The sequence below is a fragment of the Protopterus annectens genome, chromosome 1.part2 (genome assembly GCF_019279795.1).
Source record: "Protopterus annectens isolate FY-2018-M chromosome 1.part2, PAN1.0, whole genome shotgun sequence".
Classification (NCBI taxonomy): Eukaryota; Metazoa; Chordata; order Ceratodontiformes; family Protopteridae; genus Protopterus; species Protopterus annectens.
Window position 1 is genome coordinate 381652013 of NC_056727.1, and position 17591 is coordinate 381669603.

Sequence of the window (17591 nt, forward strand, 5' to 3'; positions counted from 1 at the left end):
AACATATGGGCATGATACTGAATCAACATTTTTTTTACTTTCCATTCTCTCTTATTTTACTAATTTTTACTCTTATACACATGTTCTACACGTACTATTGCAAGACTCATAATTTGCTCTGTTCTTTTTCTATCTCCTTTTACATTTTTCATTTGCTTCATTATACAAATACCCACCTTTGCTATTTTACCCAAATATGCAGATATCTCCTCCCTTCTCCTTTGCAAATAATATTTCTGTGTAAACAATAATGCCTTATTTTTTATTGATTTTTTTAATATATTTCTTTTTCCATATTATAATACTTTATTGTATTACTATCTAAATTCTCTATTTCATTTCTCTAAATTCTCTAAGACATTTCTATACATTTTCCATACTTTACTTTCTTTTCCTTTTTTTATATCATCCTGCCATTGGCAAAAACAAACTTATTTTAGATTCAACCACTATTCAGACTGTTTATTTTATAGAAGTTGTTCATGGTTATAAAATCTTTGCAAAATATACTACTTCCCACTCTCCAATTTCATCCCATAATCTCTCATTTATTTCTAATATTCCTTTTGCACTTTAGTACACTCCCATTCTTCCATTACCCCTATCCGTATTGCCAAATGGTCTGAAACACCCATCACAACTGGGTCACTATCTGCTACCTGCAAACCTTCTGATAATACAAAATAATCAATTTGAGATCCAAGTACATCCCTCATAAGTCTATTGACTTTTATTCTACACAGTTAATTTACCACATTTTATCGCTTCCTATATTTTTTGACATCTTTCCCTTTGTTATTATATTTTCCCCTTAAATTACAATTAAAGTTCCCTGTAATTATAATTTTTGTGTTGACCACTACATAGTCTAAATATCTGATGAAACAGGTTTTCTTTTTCCTTGCTAGTTATATATGCACATAATGCTATAATTATATTAACATGTTCTCTCTACCTGTCATCCACAACAGTTAACTTTCCCATCCTTGCCAATGTTGCAGCTATTATTTTTACTGTATTTTTACACAACACAGCTACTCCAAAACACCATTCTCCTCCTAAGTTTCATCCCACAATTTTTCTATTTTCAGATTTTTTTAACTTGTTAATAATCTTACATCCTCTAACAGAATACCATCCACATCACAGTTAGCATACTATCCCAGTATCCCTTTCCTTCCTACAGTGTTATAATATTGTTCACATTTACTGAAAGTACTCTAAAGTTTTTTTTTTTTTTAAGTTTAAATGCAATATTTTTCTTTTTTTTTTCTTTTTACTCTTTTCCCAAATGAATATTTTTTTTTTTTTATTTTACATTTGTTTACCGGGAGAGTCCAACTGGTCATCAAACCCCTTTTCAGCAGAGGAACAGGGAGAAAAGTTCCATTGTTAGTAGACTATTATGTTAGTAGAAAACAATTTGTATAATACGATAAAGAAAAAAATAGTAACAGACATTCATAACGGTAAAAAGACTAAAACAGAATAAATTGGTCAAGTGGGAGACAAGATTAATAATCTTATATAGCAATGCTTTTAGAAGACAGTTCTTACAGTAGTAGCAGGTAGTGACATTGTTTGCAATGAGAGTGCAATTATGATACTTAGTCTTATGTACAGGTAGCATATCATAATGAAGCTTAAAATCTGATAGATATTAACAGTGAGAAAGAAAAAACAACATAAGGTAGTCATATGACTTAGATTCAATGCTCATTACATATGCAATTAAAATTTTAAAATCAGCTAGTTCCATGGTTTGGGCTACCCATGCCCAGTACATGTACAAGTCCAGGAATTGGTGAGGTGGGCTTGAATGAGATAACTGAAGTTATTTAAGCTAGTTATAGTTCTAATTTCAAGTGGTAAGTCATTCCACAGTTTAGCAATGTAGTAGAAGTATAGAGTGTCACCTGAGCTATTTTTACTCCTGGTTGCTTCAGTTAGAGCTTTATTAGTGGATCTTAGTGGACAGGTACTTATATGGGGATTGAGGAGGCCTTGTAGAGCTGGTGTTTTACAGGGGTTATAGTACATTTGGTGGGCAGTAGAGAGTTATGTGAGGATGAGTTTGTGGGGTAGTTCTAACCAAGATAGTTGTCTTAGGGCCTTACAATGATGGGTTCTAGGAGGACAACTAGTGGCAAGTTTTGGTATTTTGTTATAGCAGGCATCTAGCTTGGTTAGGTCTGATTTGGAGAGGTTGGTAAAGATGAGTGAGGCATATAGTAAAGTTGATAGAAGATGAATTCTGGCTGTGGTTGTTCTGGAGTTTGTGGTTAGGTAGTTTTTGCATCTGTATAAGGTACCTATTTTCTTGTGTACTTTTTTTACACTCTGGGCAATCTGTAAGTCGAACTTCAGATTTTGATCAATAACAACACTGAGCAGTTGGAGGGATGGTATTGGTTCGATCAAAGTCTTATTACTCGATGTGATGTTGAAATAAGTGGATTGGGTTTTGAATTTAGTGGAGTGGAAGAGCATAAGATTAGTTTTATTTGGGTTCAAGATTAATAGGGCATCTGCCAGCCATGATTCAATAGCATTGAAGGATGTTTGGGTTAAGCTCTGTAGTTCAGGTAGAGTTAGGGCAGAACATATGACAGTGGAATCATCTGTATACTGTATAAGGGTGGCTAGAGTTGTAGCATCATGGAGTTTATTTGTAAACAGGTTAAAAAGTAGGGGGCAGAGAATAGACCCTTGAGGCATGCCCATAGTCACTGGTAGTAAGGGAGAAAGAGCTTTGTTCCACCATACCACTTGTTGCCGATCTATGAGGTAGTTCTGAAACCAGGATAGAGTGGAGTAGTTTAGGTTCAGTTTGGACAAGGCAGTCAGCAGTTTGTTATGAGACACTGTATCAAAGGCTTTTGATAAGTCTAAAAAGATTGCTGATACTAGCTCACCTTTATTTCTAAGTTGAATGATGGTGTTAGTGAAGCTAATAAGGGCTGTGGTAGTACTATGGTATGGGCGAAAGCCATGCTGAGTATTTGTAAGTAATATATTGTCTAGGAGATGGTTAAGTATTTGGGTGTGAACACACCTTTCAAGGATTTTTAATAGAGGGGATAGGATTGCTATAGGCCGATAGCTAGAGAAGTCGGTGGAGGGACCTCCTTTGTGTAGGGGTATGATGTGAGCAATTTTCCAGAGAGTGGGAATTCGTTGCTCAGACATGGAATTGTTAATTAGTAGGGAAACTTGATAGGAGATGGCTTCAGCTGCTATTTTTAAGTATGTTGAGGGTAGGTTGTCAGCTGCCAGAGTGCCTGGGTTTATTCATCATTATCAGAATCAGATTTTTCATTCGTGAGAGATTTAAAAAAAAATAGTATAAACTCCTTTTCCTGAACTCTTTTCTTCTATGCACTCTCTTTCCTCCTCATTTTTCATTCCGCATTTTTATTTTTCTGTGGTTTCTTTTTCACCTATTTTGCCTTCTCCTCCAGCATCTTGTTGTCCTTTCTCAAATATGTTTCTTCCCTTTCCACTACTTTTTCATTATTTATTGTTTTTTTCTTGAAGATTTGTCCAAAAGTGTCCTATTTTTATACAACCTGCATTCAGGCACACACCTTTTTGCAATATGCCCCTTCTTCCTAAATTTGTCACATTGCACTTTATCACACTCATTAATTAAATGAGAAAAGTCCCCACAAAAGGAACATGATTTAGGATGGACATCATATCTTAATATCCCTAAATGACCTGCCACAAAAATAAGACTCTAGTCATAGGTGACTCTATAGTCAAGCACACTGATGTTCCACTCACCAGGCTAAACAAGGAGAAAGTTACTGTCAGCTGCCTGTCGGGTGCCAGGATCCACCACATAATGCACGCACTCAGGTCACTCCACAACAAGTACAAATATGACTCTGTTGTTGTCCATGTTGGTGTGAATGACCTGAGATGTATCCCCCTGTACTACATGAAAAAAGACATGGAGGAGCTCTCTGATATTGTAGCCCAGGCAAGTATAACGCTAGCCCTGAGTAGCATCCTGCCATCACCCAGAATAATACCACAGTACAAGGACAAAATGATTGACTTCAACAATTGGCTAAGCTTCTGGTGTCATTCTAAGGGGATCCAGTATCTGTCTGCCTGGGATGACATGATCGACAGACCACGATGCTTTGCCAGAGATGGCCTGCACTTGTCGCCCTTGGGATTCCAGATACTGGCTAAGGCTCTTGCCACCCCTATAGTGTCTTTTTTAGGCAAGGGTCAAATGACAAATTCACCACCATAACAGGTACAAGCAAGCAAAATCTGAGGGTAATGCTACTCAATGCTAGAAGTCTAAACCTCAAAATGCATTCACTCGAGGCACTCCTTAAAATGGAGAACATCGGCATCTATGCAGTGACAGAGACCTGGTTCAAGGCTCCAGAGAGCACCCCTGCATTACCAGGCTATAATTCATACCACACCTTTCGGCCACCTAACCTGGACCAAAACACTAAAGGTGGGGGAGTGTCCATATTCATTAAGGATATCCACACCTCCAGGCTAGTTGCTCAGCATAATGCATCCGAGAGTTCCACGTGCAACTAACTCTGGGCAAGACTGCAATCCAAATTGCAACTTGTTAGAGATCCTCCACCATGTCCCAGGATTCCCACTCCTCATTTCTTAATACACTGGAAAATATTAGGGTACAACTCACCCTAATAATGGGCGATTTCAACTACCCCACCATTAACTGGGAAAACTACTCATGTACCAATTCTTTTTCTCAACATTTTCTGAAATTCATAAATTCCAATGACTTGGATCAACTTATCCACACTCCCACTAGGGGCAGCAATATCCTAGACCTGGTCATTACCAATAAACATGGGTGACCGGTGTTCCACACCAGGGGTCAGTTCCTCATTAGTCAGATCCGACCACAAGTTAATCAGCCTAGACATCCACATCCCGCCCCACCCTCCATTAGGGAAACCACCGTAAAAAATTTCTCCAAAGCCAACTTCATGCATCTTAAGACAGAAGTGGCAAACTGCAGGACACCCATGCAGACGGACAATAGAGGTACCACTGCTGAATCCTACACAAATGCACTTTATAAGCACTTACACGAGCACATGGATCATGATATCCCTAACAGAACCAAGATGCTATCCTCCAAAAAAAGGAAGCCGATCTGGTGGTCCCCTGCCATAAACAAACTCTACAACAGAAGAAAGAAACTGTTGCAAAAAAAGAGTAAAATCCCATGAGTGGAAGAACTCCCTGGTTAGCCTCAGTAAGAAGCTGAGATCCCTCATAAAATCCTCCAAAGCTAGTTATGAAAACAAAATTGCCACTGATTCTAAAGACGACCAGACAGCATTCTATAGCTATGTCAAGAATCTCAATGGCAACACTCAGATCTGCTCTGAGTTACAGCACAATGTCACTAAATATTACAGAACCTACTGATATTGCCAACATCCTGACAGATAAGTTCAGTGCTAACTTTACCCCCCCCCCCCACCCCCTAAAGGGCCCATCTCTATACCGGAAGAATGCAAAGTTCCTGTAATCACGACTGCACAGGTAAAAACCACACTCTCTAAAGCCAAGAACACAGCATCTATGGGACCTGACATCATCCCAGGATGCATTCTACATGAACTACAGAATGAACTGGCACCCCACCTAAGCACCATGTTCAGTCATAGCCTCACCTCAGGCTTTGTGCTCACTGAATGGTGCACAGCGACGGTTATCCCACTCCACAAAGGGGGAGCCACAATGGACCCTGGGAACTACCGCCCCATTAGCCTAATGAGCCTGGTCTGCAAGGCCATGTAATGTATCATTATGGAACTTATAAACAAAGACACTGGTAATCTCCAAACTCTGGACCCCACCCAGTTCAGGGTTGTAAAACACAGATCATGTCTCCTAAAACTGATTGACTTCTTTGAAGCATTTACCAAAGCTGTAGATGAGGGTACGTTGATTCACACAGCCTATCTAGATCTCAACAAGGCCTTTGACACCATCCCTCACTCTGGAATTATAGATAAACTCACTAAACTAGGTATAAATCCCTATGTCATAAGATGGGTTGCCAACTGGCTCACTGACAGAACCCACACTGTGAAAGTAGTAGCCTCCAAATCCGACTTCAGACCAGTGACAAGTGGAGTACCACAAGGTTCTGTCCTGGGTCCTCTCCTGTTTGGTATCTACTTTTCTGAAGTACAGGCTAACACAGAAGGTCTTTGGCTAATGAAGTTTGCAGGTGACTGCAAATTAGGAGCCATAACTTAGACTCCTAATGATGTGGACATCCTGCAAAAGGGCCTCACTGAGACAGATGCCTGGTGTCAAAGCCATGGCCTCAAGCTCAATGCCAAAAAGTGCATTGTCATCGCCTTTGGTAAAAACTCTGTACCCATGAGCTACCCACATAGGTGGTAGTCTACTTAACACCGGAAGTGTGGTAAGAGACCTTTGGACACAGGTGGACAGTAGTCTCTCCTCTGATAATCACATCGCCACAGTAGTCAGCAAATCCTTCTACATGGTACACCTCATCACAAAAGGTTTATCATCCAAGAAAAAAGAGGTCATTGTCCCCCTTTAGTCGTCACTCATTAGACCCAATATAGAGTACAATGCCCCTTTTGGTATGTACCTCACAAGACATCTACAACAACTGGAAAGGCCACAGAAATACCTCACAAAGAGGATTACCAGCCTCAAACAGATGCCCTACGCAGACCATCTCAAAAAACTCCAGCTTTACTCCGTCACATATCACCTACTCAGAGGCAATCTCTGCCTAACATACAAAGCTATGTCAAACTCAGAGCTGTTGGACATGCTCCACTTAAAGAAATCCCAATCCCTCTGAGCTACATGCTCTAGGGATCTAAACCTTGTCACCACAATAAACAGAACATGCTGGAGGGATAGATTCCTGTCCCAAAAACTTCCCATACTCTGGAACAAACTACTCATCTATATCAAACAAAGCTCCTTATTTGCACTCTTCAAGAAAAATCTTGATGATTGGATGGGAAATAGGAAATTCACCTCGGGGATCACCTCTGTGGCTCTGCTCGACAGAGGCACAGGAAAATAATTTTCTTGGGTGGCAAAAGCCAGGGTACCTTTTTGGCTAGGCTTGTATAGGCACTAGGGCCAATAGCCTAGTACTTACCTATGAACCTATGAACCTATAAGTGTTTCGTCATGTTTATTTCCATATGTTAAAACAGCTTCCATCCTCCACCCTTCATTTCATAAGTTTCTGTCATCTCTAACTTTCAGAATATGATCAACCGTTTCATGCAGACCCTTCCTGCATTTGTAACACTGTCTTCTTCCAATCCATCAATTCTAAACTGCAAAGTAACAATTTTAACATTTAAGTTACTACCAAAAAATAAATAATTGTTCCGTGGAAAAATGTCCTTCTATTTGTTACATAGTGCCAGGAATTTCATCATCAATCAATCAGTTTCAAATGTGAAGTCACAAAAAGTCAGTTTCCCAATATGTATAAAAGACTGAATTTGTTGAGCTTTAAAACCTGGAACAGTTACAAAATTGTCCCAGACATAATATCTGTCTATTACACTATTATTTTTGTTCTTATTCTCACAGTTGGTCTTTTCTTCATTTTAGAAACAATGTTACTTACAGTGTGTTGCGGCTGTCATTTATTGCTTGCTGTCATTTCTGTATAAGTTTTACCTATTGCATTATCTGCTACAACAAAATGAGACACCTTCTCAGTTTGTTGCTGCTTTCCTTTTACTTTCTGTCCCTTCTGCATATGTTTTAAATGCTGCATTCTCTATTCCTAAATCATCTGGTTCCTTTTCCTCATTATCATCCTCACAACTTCCAAAAGAGATATTTGGTGTCTCAGCCACGAAGCATGTAAATATGCTACTTTATCTCTCCTTGCTATTCTTTGAAACGTTTAAACTCTGCATTCAGTTTCACATATTTTCCTGTTTGCATTGTTTTTTGCTCCCTTTCTTACCTCAGCCACTTATAAAGCCTCCAAAGACAGCCATTTTGCTTTTATAATTTTCCTTATGTTTGAAATATTTTTTGATATCACCTTCTGGACAATATCATATACTTATATTGTCAGCTCTTCAGGTACTTTGTCTACCAGGTTTAATCTATTATTTACTTCTATTATATATTCATGTAGAATAATGTTAAACTTTATCTTAGTCGCCTAGATGCCTTTCTTGTTTTTTTATGTAATGCTAAATATTTCAATATGAAGCTATTAGACTGAGGTACAGTCAGCTCCAGGTCTTGCTAAATAACACTGGATGATCATGTGACCTTGGAATATTGTATGTACCAACTGTGAGCAGCCAACAAATTTTAGCAAGGTTCAAAACCATGTTGAGAAGATATGGAATTCCAAATGAACTGGTTACAAGAAATGGTACACAATTTGTGACAAATGAAGTCTAACATTTTGCTGGCAACCATGGTTTTACTCATAAGTTCATAGGCTCATAGGTAGGTACTAGGCTATTGGCCCAAGGGCCTACGTAAGCCTAGCCAACAAGGTTCCCTGGCTTACGCCACCCAAGAAAGTTATTTTCCTGTGCCACTGTCGAGCAGAGACACAGAAGTGATCCCCGGGGTGTATTTCCTATTTCCCATCCACTCATCAAGATTTTTCTTGAAGAGCGCTAATGAAGAACCTTGCTCGACATAGATGGGTAGCCTGTTCCAGAGTATGGAAAGTCTCTGGGACAGGAATCTATCCTTCCAGCATGCCCTGTTTATTGTGGTAACAAGGTTTAGGTGCCTAGAGCATGTAGCTCGGAGGGATTAGGATTTCTTTAGGTGTAGCATGCCCAACAGCTCTGGGTTTAACATAGCTTTATATGTTAGGCAGAGATCACCTTGGAGTAGGCGAGATGCTACGGAGTAAAGCTGGAGTTTTTTGAGGTGGTCAGTGCAGGGCATTTGTTTGAGGCCAGTAATCCTCTTTGTGAGGTACTTCTGTGGCCTTTCCAGCTGCTGCAGATGTCTTGTGAGGTACATTCCAAAAGGGGCATTGTACTCTATAATGAGTCTAATGAGTGTTGAGTAGAGGGGAACAATGACCTCTTTTTTCCTGGATGAGAACCCTTTTATGATGAGGTGTGCCATGTAGAAGGACTTCCTGACTACTGTGGCAATGTGACTATCAAAGGAGAGACTACTGTCCACCTGGGTCCCAAGGTCTCTTATCACACATTTGGTGTTAAGTAGGTTGCTGCCTATGTGGTAGTTCATGGGTACAGAGTTTTTACCAAAGGGGATGACACTGCACTTGTTGGCATTGAGCTTGAGGCCATGGCTCTGAGACTAGGCATCTGTCTCAGCGAGGCCGTTCTGTGGGATGTCCACATCATTTGGGGACTTGACTATGGCTCCTAGTTTGCAGTCATCTGCGAACTTCATTAGCCAGAGGCCTTCTGTGTTAGCCTGTACTTCAGAGAAGTAGATACCAAACAGGAGAGGTCCCGGGATGGAACCCTGTGGTACTCTACTTGTCACTGCTTTGAGGTCAGATTTGGAGTCTGCAACTTTTACAGTGTGGGTTCTGACAGTGAGCCTGTTGGCAACCCATCTTGTGATGTAGGGATTTATACCTAGTTTAGTGAGTTTAGCTATAATTACAGAATGGGAGATGGTGTCAAAAGCCTTGGTGAGGTCAAGATAGGCTGTGTGAACCACCTTACTCTCATCTACGGCTTTGGTGACTGCCTCAAAGAAGTCAATCAGGTTCAGGAGGCATGATTTGCCTTTCACAAACCCGAACTGGGTGGGATCCAGAGTTTGGAGGTTACCAATGTCTTTGTTTATGAGTTCCATGATGATACGTTCCATGGCCTTGCAGACCAGGCTCATCAGGCTAATAGTTCGATAGTTCCCAAGATCAGTGGTGGCTCCCCCTTTGTGGAGTGGGATAACTGTTGCTGTGCACCATTCAGTGGGCACAAAGCCTGATGAAAGGCTATTATTGAACATGGTGCTTAAGTGGGGAGCCAGTTCATTCTGAAGTTCATGTAAAACGCAGCCTGGGATGTTGTCCGGTCCCATGGATGCTGTGTTTTTGTCTTTAGAGAGTGTAGCTTTTACCTGCGTAGTTGTGATTACAGGGACTCTGATTTCTTCCTGTATAGATATGGGCCCTTTAGGGGGGTAAAGTTAGCACTGAACCTATCTGCCAGGATGTTGGCAATATCAGTTGGTTCTGTAATTTTCGTGCCTTTGTGCTGTAACTCAGAGCAGAGCTGGGTGTTGCCATCAAGATTCTTGGCATAGCTATAGAAAGCTTTGTGGTTGTCCTTAGAATTATTGGCGATTTTGTTTTTGTAGCTAGCTTTGGAGGATCTTATAAGGGATCTCAGCTTCTTACTGAGGCTGACCAGGGAGCTCCTCCACTCATGGTAGTTTACTCTCTTTTGCAACAGTTTCTTCCTTCTGTTGTGCAGTTTGTTTATGGCAGGGGACCACCAGATTGGCTTCCTTTTTTTGGAGGATAGCATCTTGTTTCTGTTTGGGATAGCACAATCCATGCACTGGTGTAAGTGCTTATAGAATGCATTTTTGTAGGATTCAGCAGTTGTAACTGTATTGCCCAGCTGCATGGGTGTCATGAAGTCCACCACTTCTGTCTTAAGATGCATGAAGTTGGCTTTGGAGAAATTTTTTACCATGGTTTCCTTAATGGGGGGTGGGGGCGGGATGTGGATATCAAGGGTGATTAGCTTATGGTCAAATCAGACCAACGAGAAGTTGACTTCAGGTGTGGAACACCGGTCACTCATGTTGGTAATGACTAGGTCTAGGATATTGTTGCCCCTGGTGGGGGTGTGGATAAGTTGATCCAGGGCATTAGAGTTTATGAATTCCAGTACATCAAGAAAAGAAGAGTGGGTATCCTGGGGCATGGTGGGGGATCTGTAGCAAGCTACAATTTGGATTGCAGTTAGTTGCACTTGCATCAAGTCCTCATTATCTTCAAACAAATGGAGCCAATATGCGGGTAGTCCAAAAAGATAAAAGATCTTGAGAAGGCCAGATCCTCATAGAGCTCACAAGTTACTCCACACAGTGTCACAGGAGTAAGCCCATCCCAGTTAATATATGAGGAGATGAAAAAGGACTAATGTCAATGTTGTAATCCAGATATGAGCCAAAAACTTTTCTCTATGACTAAATAATGCACAGTCATAAAAATACCTCTTCCAAGAGATTTTATGATGAATAATACTCCACCAAACCACTACCTATGCTAGAACCAGACCAATTAGCACTCCTTAAGTTGTAGAGGGAAAGACAATGTGAAATAGTTGATACAAATGACCAGCTCTGCCTTAGTCGCCAAGACAAATAAATAAAACCAAGGCCATAAATGGTGCAAACTGAAGGTGGTACAATCGAGAGACACAGGTGAAGATGAGCACAAGCAGATCCAGATGAGCCTTAAGAAAAATGATGAGCTCCTATTACTCAATGCCAGGAAGGTGAGGCAAGGATAAACAGGGCCTCAGCTAATTACAGGATTTCTTTTTCCTACCTCACCCAGTGGACAAAATAAGGATGGAAATTCCAAATCCACAACATCTGATGACACTCCTTGTTGTATTGGTCTGAGTGAGACCATACCTGATTCAATCCAGACTGTCCTGTGAACTGAGCATAGACAAAACGCTGTCCATTTTATTTCTCTCACAGTTTTCCTTAAACAGATTCTAGTTCCATTTGTGTTACTTGTAGTGGATATGAGATCTGAACTGTAACAAAGTGCCAAGGTTATAACCAAATAATATGGAAAGATAAGTGACTGTTTTTGGTTTTCTCTATATAAAATGAGATACTGCGTTTCTGCTAAGAGTAATTTAGACCTCTGTTACTGCTAGTTTATGAATAATTGCTTGTCTAGTATGTGAAAAAAATTGTAGATCATTTGGATAGTGCATAAGAATTCAGGAATGTTAATTAAGTACATCAGCGGTGCATTATGACATCATGTTGTGCAGTTAGAGAGAGGTTTGTCTGAGTCTCCTTGGGGGTTATGATAACATGTAATGTGTACATGCTTTATGACTGTATATACTGTGAATATATACAGTAGTACTATGATATTGAGAAGTGGTGTTTCCTGTGATGGCTTTGAGTCTATTTTGCTGTTTGAAAGTGTGCTCAGTATGAGTGAAGACGTTGTTAATATCATTCTTGCAGTGTTACCATTTTATGCAACATTAAAGATGCTGTTTTACTTCACATGCCTGTGTATCCTGACATTAGTTATCATGCCTCTTAACATGCCTGGATAACAAAGACGTGTATTGTAATAATGTGTTGTAATAATACTCCCAGAGCAACAACACATTTTAATTCTATTACATCTTATATGAATTATTCTCCTCAATATACGTCATTAGTTGTTTACAGAAAAAGATGAACACTAGAGAGGCAGTTTAACTCAGATATTAATATATTGCTAAGCATGTTGTTTCTTGTTGATTAAGCTATGTTTTCATAATGTATTTTATACTGCAAAAAAATGGTTCCTATCACATAGTCGAACTTGTACAAGTTCAAACCCCTTGTGGTTGAGACCATAAGTTCGAACTTGTACAAGTTTGAGCATTTAAACAGAAATCTCCATAAGGGGAGGTTTCCGTTCATTTCAATGTGGTGTGATCTTGGAGTTGGTATATTTAAGTGGGTCTACTTGACATGGCCGAAATTTCAAAACGTTGACTTTCATATGGTCGAGACCATATGATCGAAATTTGAAATCTCGACCATACAAGTAAAACACAAAACACAGACTTACCTCAATGCTGCTAGCAGGGGGGGACTTCATCCCCCTGAACCTCCCATGGGGGGATCCACCCCCCAAACCCCCATAACTTAAATATACCAACTCTGAGATTGCACTACAGTATGGAATTGGAAATCTTTGCATTCCGCGCTGTAGCGTGATGCCGGTTCCCCATGGTCGACATTTCAAATGTCAATCATATGGTCTCGGCCATATGAATTTCGACATTTTGAAATGTCGACCATTAGAAGGGGACCCATTTAAGTAGCGGGGGGTGTGGGGGATGCAGGGGGGCTTGCCCTCCTGCTTACAACAGTTTATTTTGTTTTTATTTCTTTTTTTTTTTTTTTTTATCACTAGTCAAAGTTTTGTTACTTCGAACAGAATGGTTCAAACATTCCGTGTTCAAAGTTATAAAACTTCAACTATGCGATATAGACCCACAAAAAAACACAAGTGGGAAAGGTTTATGTGCAAAAGAGAAGTTGTATTTCATTCAATGCTGTTTTCATGTCAGCTTTAGAATTCTATGACAGCTGACCTCAGAGATATAGTAAGGGTAGAATGAAGGGGACAGGTGCCCCTTGGGTACACTGTTAGGGGGCATGATCATCAGGTGTCCTTGATGCATATCTATAGTAGTGGCATCAAGTTATGAAGAAACAAGGATATTGTAGAGTCATAAATGAGTGATGATACTCCATTCATGGTTATGTCAGAAGCTTCGTGCTCTATAGTAATTGTAGAAATGTGCTTGTTAAAAATGCAGAGTTATAGAAGTATAGAAGACCCCTTTTTCATTTTAGTGCTCCACAACTTTGGAAAGACTTTTTCTGTCTCAACTTTGAATTGAGAGACCACTGGTTTGGGGAACTTTTGAGTTCATCTGATGACATTGCTGGGTTTTTGACTTGCCTTATGAACATATTCCATTAGTCCATTGCCCTTCTTAGATGAAAATTATACCTTTAAAGAGGAAGTCATTTGGAGCCTTCAATGTCATCTGATGTCCATACATTAGTCATCCGTGACTGCTTCTCCAAAATTTGAAGCCTTGCCCTTAAAGGTCTGTTTTCAGAGATCAGGATGATAGTCACTGTACAGTACTTTTCTAAGATAACTTAATTTGGAGGACATACAGACATATTTTGCCAAATTTTACCTTAAAGACAATCATACATGTGATAAATAGGCTGTAATATATTTCCTTAATGGAGGGGTACAAAACATTTTTTCTGCAAGTCCTACTGGATCATAGCATGACATCCACCATGTTGCAGAAGCTACAACTGGTTTTGCAGTCCTTTACTTTTTTTATAAATATCAAAGATACCTGATTGTTCTTCTGCTTAGCTTTGTTGGTTACTGGGATCACATATTAGATCTAGGGCAGCAGGACACCAAGCCTTCTCCAGTCAGTCTACCAACTCCTCTACATGGACCATATCATATCTGCCAAATTTGGATAATACTACTGAGTCTCCTGAAGACACTGAAAAATTACACAGTCTGATCTGGTTATGAAACTAGTATAGCAGGACTGGTGTAACCACTGGCTAGTTCTTCAGTTACTCCCAGTTTTAGCATTTTTGCATCTCTTTTCCGACTGCTTGTTTCTGAGCATCTGGTACACTGTGTCATCTTAAATTAAGTTTTTCACCTAGGATTGTTTTTATGTGGTACTTGATAAAAGCTGTTCTCCCAGGCAACTGAGGAAAGATGTCTTTGCTCCTCAAAAGGAGTAGTTTAACTTGTTGTCACTGAGGTTTTGAAAGGGTGTCATTTTCTATCACTTTGGGTGTTATTAACATCTAAACCAAAAAAAAAAATGTCTCAGCTGAAGGTGGTTAAAAAATAAACCACAAAGAAAAAAACACCACACAGGCACTAAGCAGAGCACTACACAGTAACTGAAAATGCACAAAATTAGCATAACTACAATTTTATTACCACTTTCATCCAAGAATGGACTACATCAGAATAACCAGCATAAAAATTCAATCACATTTATACAAACTAATAACCAATAAAATACAAGAAATAATTAAACAATTAATTACCTAAGAAAATTTAAAAGATCAATCACTTTTTTTAAACAATTTCGACCTCTTTCTTTTTAAAAAACATCTAATATTAATATTTCCATTTAAAACGGGTAACTTATCAGTACCCAGTCTAAGCTGCCATAAAGTTTCTTTTTGCTCGACAGTGTTTTTATAATCACCCCTCTTTAAATCTAGAGAAATAACTTCAACTATAGTGAATTTTTTTTTGTAAAATCAACACACACGTGTGAATGTTTAAAAAAAGCATTATTTTCATCTCTAGATGTTATAGCTTCCAAATGTTCTTTAACTTTCATACATAAGCTTCTTGTAGTTATACCTACATAAAAAACATAGCAAGTGGAGCATACACGAACATAAACCACCGCCTTATATTTACAATCAAAAAACTCTGAAATAGGTATAGTATAGACAATATGATCTAATGACAGAAAAGGACCTACCATGATGTATCTACAAATACCACAATCACCACATTTGTACATTCCATTGGTCCTATTTCCTCTGTACATATTAAACATTTTGTTGTCATCATGTACTAATCATTTTTTTTTTAGATTAAAACTCTTTCTATAAGTAAATCTTGGGCTAGAAGTAAGACTAGCAACCAAGTCTAGATGACCTTATATCACTTTCCAGTTATTGGTTAAAATATTTTTTAAATTATAAGTATCCACAATCATATCTAAAATGCATGTCACACTGCTATTGTCTGAACTATTAGTGTTTTTTTATCAGGGGTTTCAAAAGTATGGGGGGAAAACTCTGATATTTTTACCTTAACCTCATCAGCTTTATGTTTTAGAGGTTCCAACTTGTAGCCCCTATTCAAAAATAAATTTGTAATAAACTCCACTTCCTCAAAAAAAAAATCACTTTCACCTGTAGTTAATCTAGAAGCTCAAATAAACTGTCCCTTGGGAATATTATTAACCATAAAGCAGGAGTGATTAGTGCTAAAGTGTAAATAATTGTTACTGAAAATATCTTTCCTATAAACTTTACTATCAACTCTAGCATTAAAAACATTCCAAAAAGGTGAAACATCTAAAAAAATTAACATTCTGACCACAATGTCCAAAAATCAATTTTTAAAAACTAGAACTACAGTTTAAAGCAGTAACCACAGTTCTAGCATCTCATTCATTACCTTCCAAGATGAAAAATAAATCATCCATGAAATAATTATAATGAACTATCCGAAAATCAGATAATAGAGAATTTAATTTTTCATGTTCCCACCAACCTAATACTAGACTGGCATAAGCGGGGACTGCAGCAGAACCCATAGCAACTCCCTTGATTTGCTGACAGATGCTACGGTTAAACATGAAAAAAATGTTTTTTAACGTGACTTCCAATAATAAACAACAAAAACGAACATCTTTCATACTCATTTTTGAAAAAAGACTTAAGAATTTCCTAATACTTTCAATACCCTCATTGTGTTATACAAGTGAAAAGAGATGTAACATCAACAGTAAAAAAAAACATTTTTTGAATTATCAAACTTGTAACCAGAAAAAATATTCTCAGCTTGCCCAAAAACTCCCAATAATCTTGAATAAATGATGGAAGGCATTGAACAATAGGGTTCGAGATGGAATCAGTAAGAAGAGAAATACATTCAGTTACATAGCAAGGAGCTGAAACTATTGGTCAAAAGGGTGGGTTATTAATATATTTATGTAATTTAGGTATACCAAACATGGAGCCCAACTTTGGGTTTTCTATAACCAAAAAATTATAAACTTCAGCATCACTAGACCCATCAACATAACTGTTGTACAGAAAACTATGAATATGTTTGTAACACAAATGAATGTCCCGAACAGATACACTAAGATATTCATCACTATTACTCAATATGTTCTCCATGTATTGGATATATTGAGATTTATCCATAATTATTAACCCCCCGCCCTTATTAGCCTTCATAAATCTGACATTGTTCATAGATCTTAACTCGTTTAAAGCAGCCCTTTCTTTCTTATCTAAGTTGCAAAAACAAAAATTGCATTTTTTGCTTAATAACTCCCTAATTTCTTTTTAACATAATTGTTCATAAACTTTTAGCGTACTTACAAGATTGAGATTAAAAGTAGAAGGTTTATGCAAAAAATGAGTAGACACAGTATCTTTAAATATGTACTTTAAATTCAACCTTTGTGAAAATTCTTTCAAGCTGAGCAAAGTTTTACTAACATTTGCTCATCGACTGGATATAAAGTTCAAGCACTTTTTCAGAATTTGTAACTGATGGGAAGTAAACTGCTTATTAGTCAGGTTAAAAACCTTTGTACAGTACCTTAATTCATTGGAGAGTTCATTTTCTTCCTCCATCTGGTCACCACTGTATATCAGTAGTTGCTTTTGCTGTTCGAACTGTTCAAGTCCCTGTGATGATGAGATTCCTTGGGTCTTGCACCTAAAGGGACACCTTCCTTGTTTAATTCATTCAAAGGGTATAATGGTAACTCTGGAACTTGCTCGGATGAAGTCCCACTTAAACACACAATGTTTTCTTCAATATTAGTGTTAGTAGGACACCTAGGATGGAAATGTGCATAATTCTGATTGGATAGATCACTTCCTGGAACATTGATGATAGGACCATTGAAACGGAAGCCAGAATTGTTTGAAACTGACAGGCAGTCAGTGAAAGAGGTTGAAATTGTTAAAAAAGTGATTGTTCTTTTAAA